This window comes from Prionailurus viverrinus, chromosome F1 (genome assembly GCF_022837055.1).
Source record: "Prionailurus viverrinus isolate Anna chromosome F1, UM_Priviv_1.0, whole genome shotgun sequence".
In the NCBI taxonomy this organism is placed as follows: Eukaryota; Metazoa; Chordata; class Mammalia; order Carnivora; family Felidae; genus Prionailurus; species Prionailurus viverrinus.
The window spans coordinates 19,144,213-19,162,649 of record NC_062577.1 but is presented as its reverse complement, the minus strand read 5'-3'; the positions used below and the strand labels follow the sequence as shown (position 1 = coordinate 19,162,649).

At 37.6% G+C, this 18,437-nt stretch overlaps 1 protein-coding gene across 4 annotated transcripts in view; it reads left to right on the top strand.

Moving 5' to 3' along the window:
- PLA2G4A (phospholipase A2 group IVA) overlaps positions 1 to 18,437 on the top strand; it is a 164,654-nt gene that overhangs the window by 12,328 nt on the left and 133,889 nt on the right. The window contains exon 1 of one of the 4 annotated variants that reach the window (XM_047841344.1): positions 3,742 to 3,760. The exons of the other annotated variants lie outside the window; for them this stretch is intronic. The gene's annotated coding sequence lies outside the window, so the exon portion shown is untranslated. Of the gene's footprint in view, positions 1 to 3,741; positions 3,761 to 18,437 lie in introns of those variants that run through there. 4 annotated transcript variants of the gene reach the window in all.

Here is an 18,437-nt window from a genome sequence, read left to right as displayed (position 1 = left end):
AAAAAATGAGAAAAAAAAAACCCTTAAAAATAAATAAATAAACAAAATATTCAATACGCCAAAGTGGCACATTTTGGAGCAGTCTGCCCTTGGTGTCTCCACTAGGTTTGTTTATACCTTTAGGCCTCAGCTCGTATATTTGCGCAAAGAAGTTCTGCCTGGGTGGTAGTTGTGCATATTTCTTCCAATTTTAAAATTTTGTGAACTGAACATACACTGAGAATGTGGCTTGGTTTTTGCCATCTAGAGATGAAACAATGGAAAATAACAGCAAACCAGAGAGTCAAGGAAAGAAAAGCTGAGAACTGGCTCAGGGGTGACGCAACATTCTTACTTTGTTTGTAATGCAGCGTGTGAAACTGGGCAGGCCAGTTTCCTCAGCCCTTGCAATAGGTTCATCTGGATTAGACTTCCCAATTGTGAAGTGGTGGGATGAACTGTTACGTATTGTGTTTCAGTTATAGAGTGTGTGTGTGTACATGCATGCATCCGGTGCACGCATGCATGCTCTTTTTAAATAACCGGGTGAGGGAGGCGTGCCCATTTAAAAGATGCTGTGGCCTCTCCTCTTTATCACATCCACAGTTCTCCTTTAGATGCATTTCCTAACACATCTGGACCTCTCTGGCTGGCTGCGCCCCTTTCTCCTCAAACACCGTATTTCTCCATTAGCGACCATATGCTTCTTATTTAATGGCTATGTTTACATTATTGGTGTGTTTTAGACTAAACTGTGCCCACCCTCCATTCATATGATGAAGCTCTAAGCTCAGGATCTCAGAATGTGTCCTTAGAAGAAGAAGAAATTTGGACACACATAGAGACACCAGGGGCATGTGGGCATAGAGGAAAGACCATGTGAGGACACAGGGAGAAGGTGGCCATTTGTAAGCCAATATGAGAGGCCTCAGAAAAAAAAACAATCCTGCTGACAGGTGGATCTTAGACTCCCAGCCTCTAGAACTGTGAGAAAATAAGCTTCTATTTGGTTAAGCCACCTAGTTTGTGGCATTTTATTACCATAGTCCTAGCAAACTAATACAAAGTGCTCTTCCCATCATGCCATCTCTCTGCTAAGATTCTTTCACATGCAGTTGTTTATTGTATGATGTCTTGGAATTAATGCCTGTCCTTTAGGGTCTTTGATGGAGTGGCAGAATGGTATAGAAAGTAAGAATTTGATGTGAGGCAGAGGGTCAGGATTCTAGGGCCCTATGACCTGGGAAAGTTTCTTAGTCTTCCAGAAAGACAGAATTCTCTTGTAGAGTGTGGTTTGGGAGACTGCCTCAATTTGAGTTGCCAATTAGACAAATCAGTTAACTTTTCTTAAGGGTTTTGTTTTGTTTTGTTTTGTTTAATCTCTAAAATGGCGATAATAATTCCTCTCTTGTTATGAAGACGAAATGAAGTGGTGTATATAAATCACTTAGCTCCGTACTTGGCACCTAGGAAATGTTTAATGAATGTGAACTTTTCAAATTAAGTAAGCAAATTAAAAAAATAATAAAAAGAAAATAAAGTAAGCGTTGCTAAAATGTCTTCCAGTTTTGTTGTTCTAGGGTCTGTAAATAGGCTTTGTTTCCCCTTGATTATTTCTCAACACAAGACCTCATCTGTGGTTTTCCCCAGCACTCCATACAAATTCCCACATTTGTTCATTCATCTTTTCAGTTAGTAGTAATTGAGGGATCATTTGGGGCTCATGCAGGGGAAGGAGCTAGAACTTCCCTCATGCTGCTCACAGTGAGGGGAGACATACGCTATATATAATGGTAATGTGGTATGTAACAGTGTGGTGAGAGATCTCAAAAAGAAATGCAAGGGTCCTAACCTTGTAGGATAAGGAGATAGTGAAGATGGTCAATAAAGAGATAGTTTACTTCAGAGAGTAAGTTTACACAGAACCCTGAGGGGCAGGCAGAGACTATCCTGTAGAGAACGTGTGAGGGCAGTGGCACAGCACCGCTGAAACTGAGACAGGACAGAGCATCTCTAATGTGGCTGTGGCTCACTGTTCATGTCCTTTTCCTAGAGAAAGTGTTCCCATCTCCCATTTCTCTACATCTAAGCTTGTTCAGGATTTTGAATAGCAGCTTCTTCACCTTTTCTATCAAGCCTTTTCTATTTGAAACTGCCTATTTCTTCTCTGAAACTCTAGTAGGAATTCCATATATACTGGTTTGGTTACATAACGAACTTTCAATAATATAAGTTTGAGAGATACAGAAGCAGTGCCAGAGACCTAGGAATAAAAACAGAGCAGAAAAAATCAGTTCAAAAGGAATAGCGTGGACATTAGCCACCGGGACCGGGTGTCTCTCTGTGGGAAATGGGAGGCAAATTCAATACCGTTGGGTTCCTGACTTAGGAAACAGACCGAGGGAATCAATCTGCACCTTTGTATCTGGTGGCATGCTTTTCGATTTCTTTGGGAACAGGAAAATTCTCTTAACAGGTTTTCTGTGGTACACTGAGAATATGGCTTGAGAGACGTTTCTATCTAATAAAAAGCCATTCGTTTACTTATCTTAATTCCTGCTGTTTCTTTATTTTTCTATGCCTGTTGATGATAGCGAACTCTTTGCTTGGCCCAGGTTTTAAAAAAGCTCCAGCAAAATAATCTAAGAATTTCAAACTTTAGTCATGCTGTTGTAACAAGGATGGTGATGGTGGGAAAGATGGTGATGGTGGGAACCATGTCACCTTGCCCTTTTTGTTTTTGGAACCCCTTTCTATATCCAGCATAATGGAGAAAGCTTTGAGTTTGGAAGCAGACAAGTTAGTGGCCCAATATATATTTTTTTAATTTTAGCAGATCAAAAGCAGGAGTACAATCTCTAACTAAAACTCCTTGTTGAGTATGAAAAAGTATACAGTCTTTGTAAGAGGTGCTTAACAAATTTGCCTACTTGAATTTCTTTGAAATTTCCATGGGGCGCCTGGGTGGCTCAGTCGGTTGAGCATCCGACTTTGGCTCAGGTCACGATCTCACTGTCTGTGAGTTCGAGCCCCACATCGGGCTCTGTGCTGACTGCCCAGAGCCTGGAGCCTGTTTCAGATTCTGTGTCTCCCTCTCTCTCTGACCCTCCCCTGTTCATGCTCTGTCTCTCTCTGTCTCAAAAATAAATAAACATTAAAAAAAAAAAAAGAAATGTTCAAAGAGCCAAAGAAGTCTCAGGAAATTGAAGCAATTTGGCGGAGGCGGGTGGGGGGAAGCGCCAATTTCATAAACAACAATTGCAAATGATCATTTTTGTATATTTGTGACCTGCTGGGCACTGTGCTTGATGACTGACATGTGTTCTCTCATTTCATCATCCCACTGCCTCTGTGAGGTGTGGGGGCCACTTCCCCCATTTCACAGGTTTGGGAATGGAAGATCAGGATCGTACGGTCAGAGAAAAGAGGAGACAAGCTTGAACTTAGATCAGTCTGGTTCCAGCAGGGAAGCCTGCCTCTAGTTCCGTGCTGAGTCCCTTAGTACCTCCTCTGTTCTGTCACACAATGAAATGGAAGGAAAGAGAAAAAGATCCTTCGCCTATCCACCTTTCCTCAAGAGGCCACAAACCTAGTAATGGCCCCTTCCCTTCCTGTTGTCCTATCACACTGTGCAGGAAAGAAAATGGACTAGTCTGTGTTTCTGGTTCTTGTTCACTTTTCCCAGAGAAGCCCGTCTTGCCCTGACAGTACGACTAAAAGCGTTTTGGACAGACCACACACTACTAAGCATTCATGGAAAGCCAAAAGTTGCATTGCACAGGCAAGTATGTTAAAGAGCATATCCAAATTTCCCTCTCATTAGTGTTCAGGAAGTTTCTAATGACAGGGCAGCCAAAAACAAAACAAAACAAAAAAACCATGTATACTCACCGACACTGATTATTCAGCTTAGTTATAAAAGACAAAACACAAAACCTCCCAAACTGCTGGTTCATGAGCATTCATGATAATCGTTGTGCAACCTGCTTGCAGTAAGATTTCCAGGACTGAGCCAGATGTGGGGGAAAAAACATTTTCCCAGTGTTTAATGTGGTGAGCTGGACAGAATGCCTTAATTTCACAAAAACTTAAAATATCTACTACTATGAATGGGGAATAAAAGGATGAAAGGGTGCCTATTTGTAACTGGAATTGAAAATGCTGTCACCGTCTGACAACAATGACCAGTAATTTTATCCTGAAGAAAGTAAACCTTAGTCAGTTTTCCCATACGACACTTTTGTTACTTCTTTAGAACTTTGGAATGAAAATTGCACATATAAACTAGATCTATCAACGTGTATTGGGCTCTTTAAATAACTTTTTAAGTTTGAAATAATTTAAGAAATGACAAAAAAAAATCACAGAGCTCTCATATACACTTTACCCAGATTTCCCCAGTGTGACATTTTACATAACCATAGAACATGATCAAAATCAGGAAAATGACATTAGCATAAAGCTATTAACTAAACTACAGATCTTATTTGGATTTTGTTCTTCTTTTGTATGTAATAGATTTTATCCAGTCTGACAGCCTCTGCCTCCTTCACTTGAAGGATAATTTTGTTGGGTATAGTATACATTGTTAAGAGTTTTGTTCTTGGAGAATTTTGAATATGTCCTCCTCCTGCTTTCAAGCCTCTGTTCTGATGAGAGGTCATGTTTTCATCTTATTTTGGTTACCTCGTACATGATGAACCTTTTTTCTCTTGTGAATTCCAAAATTTTGTCTTGGATTTTCAGTAGATTGACAATGACGTGTCATAGTCACGTAAGTGTTCATTTCTCTGTCCTTATCCCACTTAAAATTGGTTGAGCTTTTTGACATGGTTTTAATAAAATGTGGGAAATTTTCAGCCATTATTTCTTCGAATATTTTTTCTTTCCTTTTTTTTCTCTCTTGTCCACTGAGATTCCATTTACATGTATGCCTGTATACTTGTTGTCCCCCCGAGTCTCTAAGGTTTTGTTCATTTTTCTCCATTCTTTTTATTTTTCTTTCTGTTCTTCAGATTGCATAGTTTCTATTCATGCATATATATATATATATATATATATATATATATATATATATTTAAGTTTATTTATTTAGAGAGCGTGAGCAGGGGAGGGGCAGAGAGAGAACAGGAGAGAGAGAGAATCCCAACCAGGCTCTGTGCTGGCCTGATGTGGGGCTCGATCCCACAAGCCATGAGATCAAGACTTGAGCTGACACTCAAGTCAGCATCAAGTCAAGTCAGCTCAGGTCAAGTGTCAGTCAGACGCTTACCTGACTGAGCCACCCAGGCATCCTATTCATGCATCTTTAAATCCATTGATTTTTCTGAAAGCTCAAATCTGCTATTTATTCTTTTCAGTGAATTTTTCATTTCAGCTATGTGTTAACTCCAGAATTCCCATTTGGCTATTTTTTTGAATGTCTGTATCTCTTTATTGCCATGTTACCGTGTCATACTTTCATTTATTCTTTCTGATTTCCTTTAGTTCGGTGAACATGTGTATAACAGATGCTGTAAAATATTTGTTGGTTAAGTTCATAATCTGAAGTTCCTCAGAGACAGTTATTATTGATTGCTTCTCTTTCCTGTGTCTGGCTCACATTTTCCTGGCTTTGTCTGTTCGTTTCTTTTGTTTTTATTGTTGAAAACTGAACATTTTAGATTATATATTGCAGGAACTTTAAATTCTCATCTTTCCTCTGGGAAGGTTACTGCTGCTGTTTGTTTTAGTGACTTCTTGAGCTGGTTCAGTGGAGTCTTCCCCTACAGTGTTCAGACTCTGATACTCTGATGTGTCAGCTCAGTTTTTATTTTTATTCTTGTTTTTGTTTTTAAGCCTGGTTTCCTAACTGTTGCCCCTGGGTCAGCATAGTTTAACTGTCAGGCAGTGATAGCTAAAGTTTTGCTTAGACATCTTGAACAAGTAAGTCTACCTTTTGCTGTTTAATCTGCATGTGGCCCGGGGAATACTTTCAAATACAGGGAAGTTACAAGTTCTCCCTGGTTTTTACTTTCTGGATTTGCAAGCCCTCCCTTTTAGTGAGTATTTGGCTAAGTCCTCTCAGCTTTCTTCTTAGGAGGTACAGCCTTGCATATATACACAGCCTTCCAGACCAGGAGTAAGTGGGTCAGAGCAAGGTGCTCTTTGCTGATCTCCTCCTCTCGATCTTGCTATTAAATTTCTGAACGGTCTGCTCTTTTGTTGGTCACCCCAACCAGTAAACTTCCCACATTGTTTGCTACTGTATCTTTATTGTTTTTTTACAATTCACCTGGACATGCGATTTTCTATACTTTGTTCCAAATACCAGTTATCTCCTCTCTTCTTCAAACAGAAAGGCAACAGAGCTATAAATCCTCAGGGCTGTCCTATCTTCCCAACTAGAACTTCTATGCTGTGGAACTGGAGGACGGTAGGAACAGCTTCTTGCTATAAAATGTCATAGACCTCCAGGACTCTTATTGAGATTTAATAGATACACAACATTACCTTCATTTCAGGAAGGTTGTAACATAGTGATTCAACTTCTCTATATGTTATGCTGTGCTCACCACAAGTGTAGCCACCATCTGTCACCATATTATGCTATTATAATACTATTGGCTAGAGATTTAGTAGAGTTTTAAAAATAAGTGCCTTTCATGTGTTCTGTGTCCTTTGGTTAGTTTCCAGAGTTGGTTTTTTATGATAACTCTGACCACTTTTATCAGTGCTTTCTGGAACGAGAATTTCCCAAGTTCCTCATTCTGCCATTTTGGCAGTTGGCACACCTCCATATTGAACTTTGAAGTGGAATCTTTGGTCAAGACTTTAAGACCTAAGACCTAAGATATAAAATACTAAAATAGGTTGTGCTACAGCCTGCCCTTTTACATTTTGAGAAAATCAGGTGAGCAAGAGCAGTGTTTAACTCTAAAACACCATACATACTTCACCGGTATGAAAGCTTAGAATAGTAGAGATGTGGGGAGGACTTTGAGATCAGAGTTTTGTGTTGTTGTTTGTTTTGGAGAGAATTGCTTGGAGTAGAATCCTTCTTCCTTTGGTGAGAGATCTGGAAGGAATATATCTCCTAGCCCCCAGTCAACAGGAGGGACTTTTGGGGCACCTGAGTGGCTCAGTCAATTAAGTGTCCGACTTCGGCTCAGGCCATGATATCAAGGTACAAGCGTTCGAGCCCCGCCTCAGGCTCTGTGCTGATAGCTCGGAACCTGGAGCCTCTTCAGGGTCTCCCTCTCTTTCTGTCCCTCCCCTGCTCATGCTCTGTCTCTCTCTCAAAAATAAATACATATTAAAAAATTAAAAAACAATAAAAAAGAGAGGGGACTTTAAAGAGACTACTTGGGAAGTTTATCAGTGAGTCTAATATGGTCTCCTACATAGGCTGGTGTCTCGTCAGGCTTGAAAAACATAGAGGGACACAGGTAGCAGAATGGAGAGTTTCTTTGGGAAGGAATTGCATTCTCAGTCTGTTGAAGAAAAGAAAGGAAATAGTTATAAGTATTCTCTGTGGGCTAAAGAACCATGGGAAAGGAGTTTAAGTCCTATACAAGGGGGTTGCCTGCTAGAATGAAAGAACCTCAGAAGACCTGTGGATGTAAACCACAGGGTGCATGGGGGCTTCAAAGAAAGTGCAAGCCTTCAGCTAGAATAGAGATGTATTGCTACATACCAGGGAATACAAGGAAGAGATCTCAAAAGTTGACTATCTCAGAAGAATTCACCAAGGCATCTATTTACGAAAAGAAAGAATCAGCTTTAATATGTACCAGGCCCAGAGATCACAAAGCCTGCTTAGGATAGTAGAGTGAAGTAAGAACTTTTTTTTTGCTTTTGTATCTTTGCCAGCCTTCTCCAGCCACGAGGGGTTAAAAACCAGAGTTCACGAGTTAGAACGATTAGACTCTAGACAAGGAGGGAGAGAAGTCTATGACCTTGCCTTTCCTTATAGGCTCTAGTTTGGGGAGGAGAAAAACTTCAATTCTAAATCAAGCCTAATTTGATTGAATACATGGTCCTAAAATTTTCATTTCTAAATTATATATGTTTTAACAGAAACATTCTGAGGCTGACTGAGGTTTCACCAAGGTAGGAGAAGACTAGCCCTGAATGGATTTAAAAAGCAAAGGAATGTTGCTCTAGGATTAAATGCCATGAGTTTTGCTTGTTTAATATATGTTTACCTCTTAATTTCTAACCTAATAAATGTGGATAGTTACCTATCATAAGCATATTTTCTGCCTTTAGCTTTAACATTGGGAGTGCCTCTGTCCAGGTCTTGCCGCAGGATACAGTAGTAACAGTGGTGGCGAATAGTTAGGTGATGAGCGCAGTGATTATGAATGGAGTTGCTAGGAATGACAAGAGGAAATAAAGTTGCTGACACCAAACTTTGGGTGCCAACACACATTTCCTCTAAACATTTTGAGTACTACTCTCATCTGTTCTGAAATATCAGTTCTGCTTTTTTGTAAAAAAAAAAAAAAAAATCAAGATTGATATTTAACATCCCTTGACATTAAAAATAGGAATGAAAGAGAAGGATATCAAAAGAGGGTGCAGGTACTATTTCTGTGAATCTCCTTCATATATAAAACTGACAGTGTGTATTATTCATCCATCCATCCAATAAATATTTATCCTGAACCTACTATATTTTCGGCACTGGTCTAGGCATTAGGGATAACTCTATGAACAAGATAAATGCAGTCCCTGACTTTATGCACCCCTTAGTTTTCTCAGGAAAGTTGAGCGAAAGTCCTGAAGGAGAAGTACAGATGCAAATGGAGTCAGTAATAGCAGACCAGACATACCCTGAAGGTCATAGAAGGCTTCTCTATGGAGAAGTGACAGTTAAGCTGAGTCCTGAAGAACGGGTGACTTGGCCTCCTCTCTGTTTCCAACCTCACCATTAACCAGTTACTCATCTCTCAGTTCCTCAAACTGGAATGCTATATTCTAAGCCCACTGCCTCCCCTCCCTCCAAAGCTAGCTGTCTTCCAGAGATCAGACTTCAGATTATTTTCTAGTTCTGCTTTTTGCTCATTTCCATCATTTTATACACCTCTAATTCTCATCACTTCATTTATTTCTTGGATTATTTGTTTTCTGACTGCCTCTAGAAATGAGAAAAGGGAATGTAATATATCTAGCTCATTCACTTTCACCTCTCCAGACCCTGGAATAGTGCTTGACACATAGGACTTATGCCTTAAATATTTGTCGAATAAATGGGTGGAGGGAAGTGGTAGGTTACAGCCCTGAGTGGACAAGAGTATGACACCATTGAAGAAAGGAAAGCAAACAGTATGGCTATAGCATAGAAAGAAAAAGGGAGGGTTGTGGGATAAGACAGAGGAATTTGATAGAAATCATCTTGAAGTCATTGGACCATTAATTTCAAACTTCCATTAGTGGGTCATGAAATCAATTCAGTGGGCTGCTACCAGATTTAAGCACATGACATAGAATTAAAATTAGGATATACTGGTCTTTGTAAAACTGTCAAATTTGCTTCCATATTTTATTTATATGTGTGTGTACATACATTTGGGTATTGTGACATAAAAAGGTTTTCCTACTATGGTTTGCCATAAATAGGTATGAAAGACACACAATAGGTATGAAATTGAAAGATTTCTTTTTTTTTTAATTTTTAATGTTTATTTTTGAGAGAGACAGAGCATGAGCAGGGGTGGGGCAAGAGAGAGAGGGAGATGCAGAATTTGAAACAGCTCCAGACTCTGAGCTGTGAGCACAGAGCCCGACTTGGGACTCAAACCCACAACCATGAGATCACAACCTGAGCCAATGTCAGACGTTCAACCCATTGAGCCACCCAGATGCCCCACGAAATTGAACAGTTTGAAACTTTAGAATGAAAGAATAGGAAATCACTGAAACTAATTTTAAAGTTTATTTATTTATTTTGAGAGAGAGAGGGAGAGAGATATCGAGTGGGGAGGGGCGGGGTGGGGGGGACAGAGGATCTAAAGCAGGCTCTGTGCTGATAGTAGAGAGCCCAATGCAGGTCTCAAACCCACAAACCGTGAGATCATGACCTGAGGCAAAGTCGGAAGCCCAACCAGGAGCCACCTAGGCACCCCTAAGAATATTTTTATAGAAGAATAAGTTTCAAGATTACTTTACAACTCTAGATGTTATTCATAGAGAGTGTTGATGCTTTTAGCAACCTGTGAGTATGAAGTACCCGGCTAGGCTGCAGTTATTGCCACCACTAGGTTACCTTATGTTAATTAAAGGCAGAAGCTATGCTTTATTCACCATTGCATTCCCAGTGCCTAGCACAGACCAGGTAGATGATCTCTTGTGTGAAGCTACTGTTTGTGAATTGAAAAGCTGTGGAGCAGCAGATGCTCTTCTGCTATGTTACTGTAATTAGTATTTTTTTACCATGAAAATTTTGGTGAGAATGACTACCATGGTCCTGTTAATATTTCAAGGTTCCACTATGGATAATACCAAGTAAAAAGTGTATAGGGCTACGGTTTCATAATACACAAATGGTCTGGCTCGCCATTTGCTTCCTAGTGCTTTGCATAGTACAAAGTGTATTATAGGCATATTGTAGGTATTTGTTGAATGATGAACCCATCAACATGTTGATTTTCCAACAAAAATTACAGGAAACAGTACATCTTTCAAAGTAAATGTATAGTTATTAGTCTATGTAATCTTGATCTTAAAAAGGAAACTTACAACACAAAAGCAGTAAAAATGAATATTTCTGTAAAAAGTCAAGAAACTCAAAAAAGGTGATAAAATATAATATATACCTAAAACATGGGGAGGAGAGAAGAAAAGAATGAGTTCAAACTGGAACAACCATCAACTTAATTTAGACTGCTGTATGAAGAAGAGGATATATACAAAACTAACAGTAACCAAAAATCAAAAACTACTAAACATGCGATGAATAAAGAGAAAGTTAACTCCAGATATATCACTAAAGAAAATCAACAAAACATAAAGGACAGAAAGATAAGAAGGAATCCAAAAAAATCTTCGGAAACAATCACAAAACAAATAATAAAATGGCAATACATATTTATCAACAATTACTTTTAATGTAAATAGACTAAACATACCAATCCAAAGACATGAGGTGACAGAATGGGTAAAAAAAACAACACCTATCTATATGCTGCCTACAAGAGATCCATTTTAGACCTAAAGACACCTGCAGATGGAAAGTGAGGGGATGGAGAAACACCGATCGTGCAAATGGATGTCAAAAGAGAGCTGGAATGGCAATACTTACATCAGACAAAAAAGACTTCAAACTTCTTTTTTAATGTTTATTTTTGAGAGAGACAGAGTGTAAGCAAGAGAGGGGCAGAGAGGGAGACACAGAATATGAAGCAGGCTATGGGCTCTGAGCTGTCAGCACAGAGCCAGACACAGGGCTCGAACTCATGGACCATAAGGTCATGACCCGAGCTGACATCAGACACCTAACTGAGCCGCCCAGGTGCCCCAACGAAATAGACTCTAAAACAGAGACTGTAACAAGAGACAAAGAAGGATACTATATAATATTAAAGGGGACAATCCAATAAGATGTAAAAATTATAAATATTTATGCACCTATCATAGGAGTAACCTAATACATAAAAGTTACACATAAAGGAACTAATCAATAATAATACAACAATAGTAGGGGACTTTAACACCCTCCTAATATCAATGGATAGATCATATAAGCAGAAAATCAACTAGAAACAATGGCTTTGAATGGTACACTGAACCAGATGGACTTAACAGATATATTTAGACCATTCCATCCCCAAACAGCAGAATACACATTCTTTTCAAGTGCACATGGAACATTCTCCAGAATAGATCGCATATTATCCCACAAAACCAGCCTCAACAAATTCAAAAAGATCAAAGCCATACCATGTGTGTTTTATGACCATAATGCTATGAAACTAGAAGCCAACCACAAGAAAAAATCTGGAAAGACCACAATACATGGAGGTTAAATAACATGCTACTAAACAGTAAATGAGCCAGGAAATAAGAATTAAAAAGTACATGGAAGCAAATGAAAGTGAAAACACAATGGTCCAAAACCTTTGGGATACAGCAAAAGTGGTTCTAAGAGGGAAGTTTATAGCAATACAGGCCTATATCAAGAAGCAAGAAAAATTTCAATATAACCTTGCACCCAAAGAAGCTGGAAGAAGGACAATAAGCAAAATCTAAAACCAGCAGGGGGAAGGAAATAATAAAGATTAGAGCAGAAATAAATGATATAGAAATTTAAAAAGCAATAGAACAGATTAATGAAACCAGGAACTGGTTCTTTGTAAAAAATTAATAAAATTGATAAACCTCTAGCCAGACTTATCAAGGAAAAGAAGGAATTCAAATAAATAAAATCACAAACGAGAAAGGAAAAATACCCATAGAAACAAACAATCATAAGAGACTCTTATGAAAAAGCATGCCAACAAATCGGACAACTTAGAGCAATGGATAAATTCCTAGAAACATATAAATTAACAAAACTGAACTAGGGAGAAATAGAAAATTTGAACAGACTGATAACCAGCAAAGAAATTGAATCAGTAATAAACTCCCAACAAACAAAAGTCCAGGATTTTATCATCAAACATTTAAAGAAGAATTAATACCTGTTTTTCTCAAACTATGCCAAAAACTAGAAAAGGAAGGAAAGCTTCCAAATTCATTCTATGAAGCCAGCATTATCCTGATACAAAAACCAGATTAAAAAAATCACTAAAAAAGAACTGTAAGCTAATATACCTGATTGAAAATCCTCAATGAAACACCAGCAAATTGAATACATTGAAAAAAAAATCATTTACCATGATCAAGTGGCATTTATTCCTGGGTTATAAGGGTGATTCAACATTTGAAAATCAATGAACATGATATATCACATCTGTAAGAGAAAGGATAAGAACCATATGATCACTTCAATAGATGCAGAAAAAGCATTTGACAAAGTATAACATCCATTCATGATAAGAACCCTCAACAAGTGGGTTTAGAGGGAATATACCTCAACATAGAGGCCATATAGAAAAACCCACAGTGAACATCATTCTTGATGGGGAAAAACAGACCTTTTCCTCTCATGTCAGGAAGAAGACAAGGATGTCCACTCACCATTTCTATTCAACACAGTACTGGAAGACCTAACCTCAACAATCAGACAACAAATAAATAAGGCATACAAATTGGTAACGAAGAAGTAAAACTTTCACTGTTTGCAGATGACATGATACTATATGTAGAAACAAGACTCCACCAAAAATCTGCTAGAACTGATAAATGAATTCAGTAAAGCTGCAGTATAGAAAATCAATGTGCAGTAATCTGTTGTATGTCTCTACACCAATAATGAAGCAGAAGAAAGAGAAGTTAAGACAACAATCCTGTTTACAACTGCACCAAAAATAATAAGATACCTAGGAACAAACCTAACCCAAAAGGTGAAATAATCTGTACTCTGAAAGCTATTAAAATATTGATGAATGAAATTGAAAACAACAGAAAGAAGTGGAAAGATATTCCATGCTGCTGGATAGGAAGAACAAATATTGTTAAAATGTCTGTCCTACCCAAAGCAATCTACAGATTTAATGCTACTCCTATCAAAATACCAACAGCATTTTTCACAGAACTAGAACAAACATTCTAAAATTTGTATGGAACCACAAAAGACCCTGGATAGCCAAAGCAACCTTGGGGTGGGGGTGGAGGGGGGGAGAAAAAAAAAAACACAGTTGAAGGCATCATAATTCCAGACTTCAAGTTATGTCACAAGCTGTAGTGATGAAAACAGTACAATACTGGTACAAAAATAGACACATAGATCAATATAACAGAATAGAAAACCTAGAAATAAACCCACAGTTGTGTGGTCAACTTATCTTTGACAAGGTAGGAAAGAATATCCAATGGGAAAAAGATGGTCTCTTCAACTAATGATGTTGGGAGAACTGGAGTACTTTCTCTTTTTTTTAATTTTTTTTTAATGTTTATTTTTGAGAGAGAGACAGCATGAGTGGGGGTGGGGGAAGAGAGAAATGGAGAGAGAGAGAGAGAGAGAGAGAGAGAGAGAGAGAGAATGAGAATGAGAATGAATCCCAAGCAGGCTCCACACTTTCAGCACAGAGCCCAATATGGAGCTCAAACTCACAAAACCATGAGATCATGACCTGAGCCAAAGGCAAGAGTCAGGCCACCCAGGTGGCCCTGGACAACTTTCTTACACAAAAATAAATTCAAAATGTATTAAAGACCTAAATATGAGACCTTAAACTATAAAAATCCTAAAAGAGAACAAAGGCAGTAATATCTTTGACATCAGCCACAGCAACTTTTTTCTAGATAGGTCTCCTAAGACAAGGGAAACAAAAGCAAAAGTAAACTATTGAGACTACATAAAACAAATAGGTTCTGCACAGCAAAGGAAACAATTAACAAAACTAAAAGGCAACCTACAGAATGGGAGAAGGTATTTGCAGATGACATCTGATAAAGGATTAGTATCCAAAATAAAGAACTTAGAAAACTCAACACCCAAAAGACAAATAATGCAGTTACAAAATGGACAGAAGACATGAACAGATACTTCCCCAAAGAAGACCTACAGATAGCCAACGGGCACATGAAAAGATGTTCATCATCACTTACTATCAGGGAAATGTAAATCAAAACTACAATGAGATTATCACTTCACACCAGTCAGAATGGCTTAAATCAACAACACAAGAAACAATAGCTGTTGGTGAAAATGTGGAGAAAAAGCAACCCTCTTGCACTGTTGGTGGGAATGCAGACTGGTGCAGCCACTGTGGAAAACAGTACGGAAGTTCGTCAAAAAGTTAAAAATAGAACTACTTTAGGATACAGCAATGGCACTACTAGATATTTACCCAAGGAATACAGAAACACTAGAGGGAGGCATGCAGCCCTGTGTTTATTGCAGCATTATTTATAATAGCCAAGATATGGAAACAGCCCAAGTGTCCATCTACACAATGGAATATTATTCAACTATGAAACCTTGTAATTTACAATGAAATGGATGGAACTAGAGAGTATAATACTAAGTGAAATAAGTCAGAGAAAAGACAAATACCATACGATTTCACTCATATGTGGAATTTAAGAAACACAACAGATGAGCAAAGGGAAAAAAAAGAGATACAATCCAAGAAACAGAATCCTAATTATAGAGAACAAGCTGATGGTTACAAGAAGGGAAGGAGGCAGAGGGTTAAGTTAAATAGGTTATGGGGATTAAGGAGTGCACATGTCGTGGTGAGCCTTGGGTGATGTATGGAATTGTTGAATCACTATATAATACACCTGAAACTAACATAACATTGTATGTTAAGTCACTAGAATTAAAATAAAAGCTTAAATTTAAAAAAAGAAAGTTTGCATGCATTGAGAATTTATTTACTATGGGACAGGCACCTTTCACTATACTTAATTCATCCTCACTATGCCATTGAAGGTAGTACTATTCCCATTTGTGGCAGAATACACCAGGTCTTAAAATGTGAAACTGGAGTTTGAATCAGGGTCTTTCTAATCCCACATCCAGTGGTGTTTTTACCAAATTATGCTGCTTCAATGAAGAGAATAATAGGATTTTCCCTTGGGCATTGAATCCCTGATAGTAGTCCCCTGGCGTTACCGTACAACTGCATGGACTTTGCAGCTTCTGGAGGGGGAAGGTATATCTCTCAGGGATTATGACTACTGCAGCAGCATAAAAACTTCATGCTCTTGGAGCTTCAGGTGGCTGATCAATGTGCTTGAGAAAAGAATTGCCATTAAGAAATTGCTTCACTTCTAAGGGGTAATGATATAAGGGAAACATAGATTGTTAGACTAAGAAAAGTGCAGGCAATTTCCATGCTCTATCATCCATAAGAATATGTTCCACCAGCAGCTCTAGAGTGTGAGCTGTATTCTGACTTGGGACCTGATGTAGGCTATCTTGAATTTGATTGGCATGAAAGCAGTAGCCATTAAGTCATTGATGATCATTTTAAATAACGTGTCCTACGATCTCGCGGTCCGTGAGTTGGAGCCCCGCGTCAGGCTCTGGGCTGATGGCTCAGAGCCTGGAGCCTGTTTCCGATTCTGTGTCTCCCTCTCTCTCTGCCCCTCCCCCGTTCATGTTCTGTCTCTCTCTGTCCCAAAAATAAAATAAAAACGTTGAAAAAAAAATTAAAAAAAAAATAAATTAAAAAAAAAATAAATAACGTGTCCTAGAAATAGCTCAGAAAATCCTGACAGTGGGAAGGGCTAGTTAGGATCGTACCATCTGATACATATACATATTTCCTATATAACAAATTCAAATATAAATACCAGGTCATCCTAGTAGAGTGTTGCCTGTATCTTCTTATGCTGTTGTTCCTTTAACATGAAATGTAGTTGTAAGAATACTTAGAGCCTAATCAGAGGCACAGTACAGTATGGTGGTAAATAAATAATTATGTTTGTATGGTGTTTGTAATGTGAGGATAATTAGGGGAAATAATAAGCAGGAAAAGAGAAACTTATCCTAGTATGGATTAAGAGAGTGAAATGATGCAGAAGATATAGACAGAGATGAGGAATATGCAATTTGTGGATTAAAAAAAATGAACTTTTACTTGGCTACAGTGTTTTTGTATGACTGGTCTTGAAAGTTGTTTCTCTTATATAAATATATCCATCCATTTGTTCACTCAACAAATATATATTAATTGGCCATATGTACCTACGTAGGGGCTGGGAGTATTACAAAATAAAATACATAAAAGATCTGCCTCCATGGAGTTTGTATCCTAATTAAGTGAGAGGGGAAATAGACAAAAAACTAGATAATCCATGTTAGATGGCAAAAAAAGAAAGGTTTCCACCATTTAAAATAATACGGTCAGGGGGTGCCTGGGTGGCTCAGTCAGCTAAGTATCTGACTCAGGCTCAGGTCATGATCTCACAGTTCGTGAGCCCTGCTTTGGGTGAGCCCTGCTTCTCTGTCTCTCTGTCTCTCTGTCTCTCTGTCTGTCTCTGTCTCTCTCCGCCCCTCGCTCGCACCCTCTCTGTCTCAAAAATAAGTAAATAATATAGTCAGGGAAAGCTTTACAGGGAGGATGATACTGTAGTAAAGATCTGAAAGTTACTGACAAGGCAAGTAGATCCAACCAAAATAACAGACAGCTAAGGCAATTAGTGATTGGGTAATATTATAAAAAATTGTATTTGGTTTAAAATAAGCTAATACAAGATTAAGTTTATAGTAGTTTATAAAATCAGAATGATGGTTTGCCTTCATCTTGGTTTAAAATGCTGGCTACATTTTTATCAGGAAAATGTATTATAAGATCAGGGACACTTGGGTGGCTCAATCGGTTAAGCTTCCAACTTTGGCTCAGGTCATGATGTGGTCTCTGGGTGATGATGATGTGCCAGTGTAGGATTATCAGTTGTAACCATCGTCCCACTGTGGTGGAAGATATTGGTATTGGGAGAGACTGTGTATGTGTGGGGACAGGGAGTTTATGGGGAAATTTCTGTACCTTCATTTCAATTATGTTATGAATTTAAAACTACCCTGAAAAAATAAAGCCTTTAAAAATAAATAAATGAATGAATAAATAAGTGCTATTCTTTTTGCTTAAGAAATGATGAAGGAAGTAAGTTTAAGAACTCAAGGGCACTTGATGAGAGATCCCATCTGTATAAAAAATTAAAATCCTTTCTTTCCCTTTGTACTCTAAATATATGATTATGCATCAGATAGTCTGGAAGGATACACATCAAAATAAAATCGTGATTACACTTTATTCTTTATTTGCTTCCATAGTTCATGTTCATAAAATTGAGCATGAGCTATTTTTTATAATTTTTAAAATGTGATGTTTAAAAAGAAAAGAAACACTTTAAAATTTTTAAATTTTATTCTGAAATTAAAACATTTTAGAATGTACATATTAATCATAAATAACAAAGGTATTTGAAAAGCTGTTCCAAATTAGATGTGACATATAGAATGCTAAGATATAAATATATATTGTTTTATAGTCTCAAGGGAAAAAAAATCTATGATGGAAGAACAAATGTTCATTGAATAGTTTATTTGATTTTAAATAATATGGAGTAATTGTAGGAGAAGAAAGCATAGAAAGCATTTTTTCACTGAAATATTTTTTATTCACCTGCTTCCAAATTAAACTGTATTTTAGAATGAATACTTTTTTTAAAAATGTCAGCACTGAAGTTGAAATTCAAGGTGAAATATATATATGTTATATATTTAATATATATGTTATATATGTATAAACATATATTAATATTATATATGAATAACATATGTTACATATTATACATTAATATATACATATACATATATAATATATATTAATAACATATGTGTTATATATTTAATATAT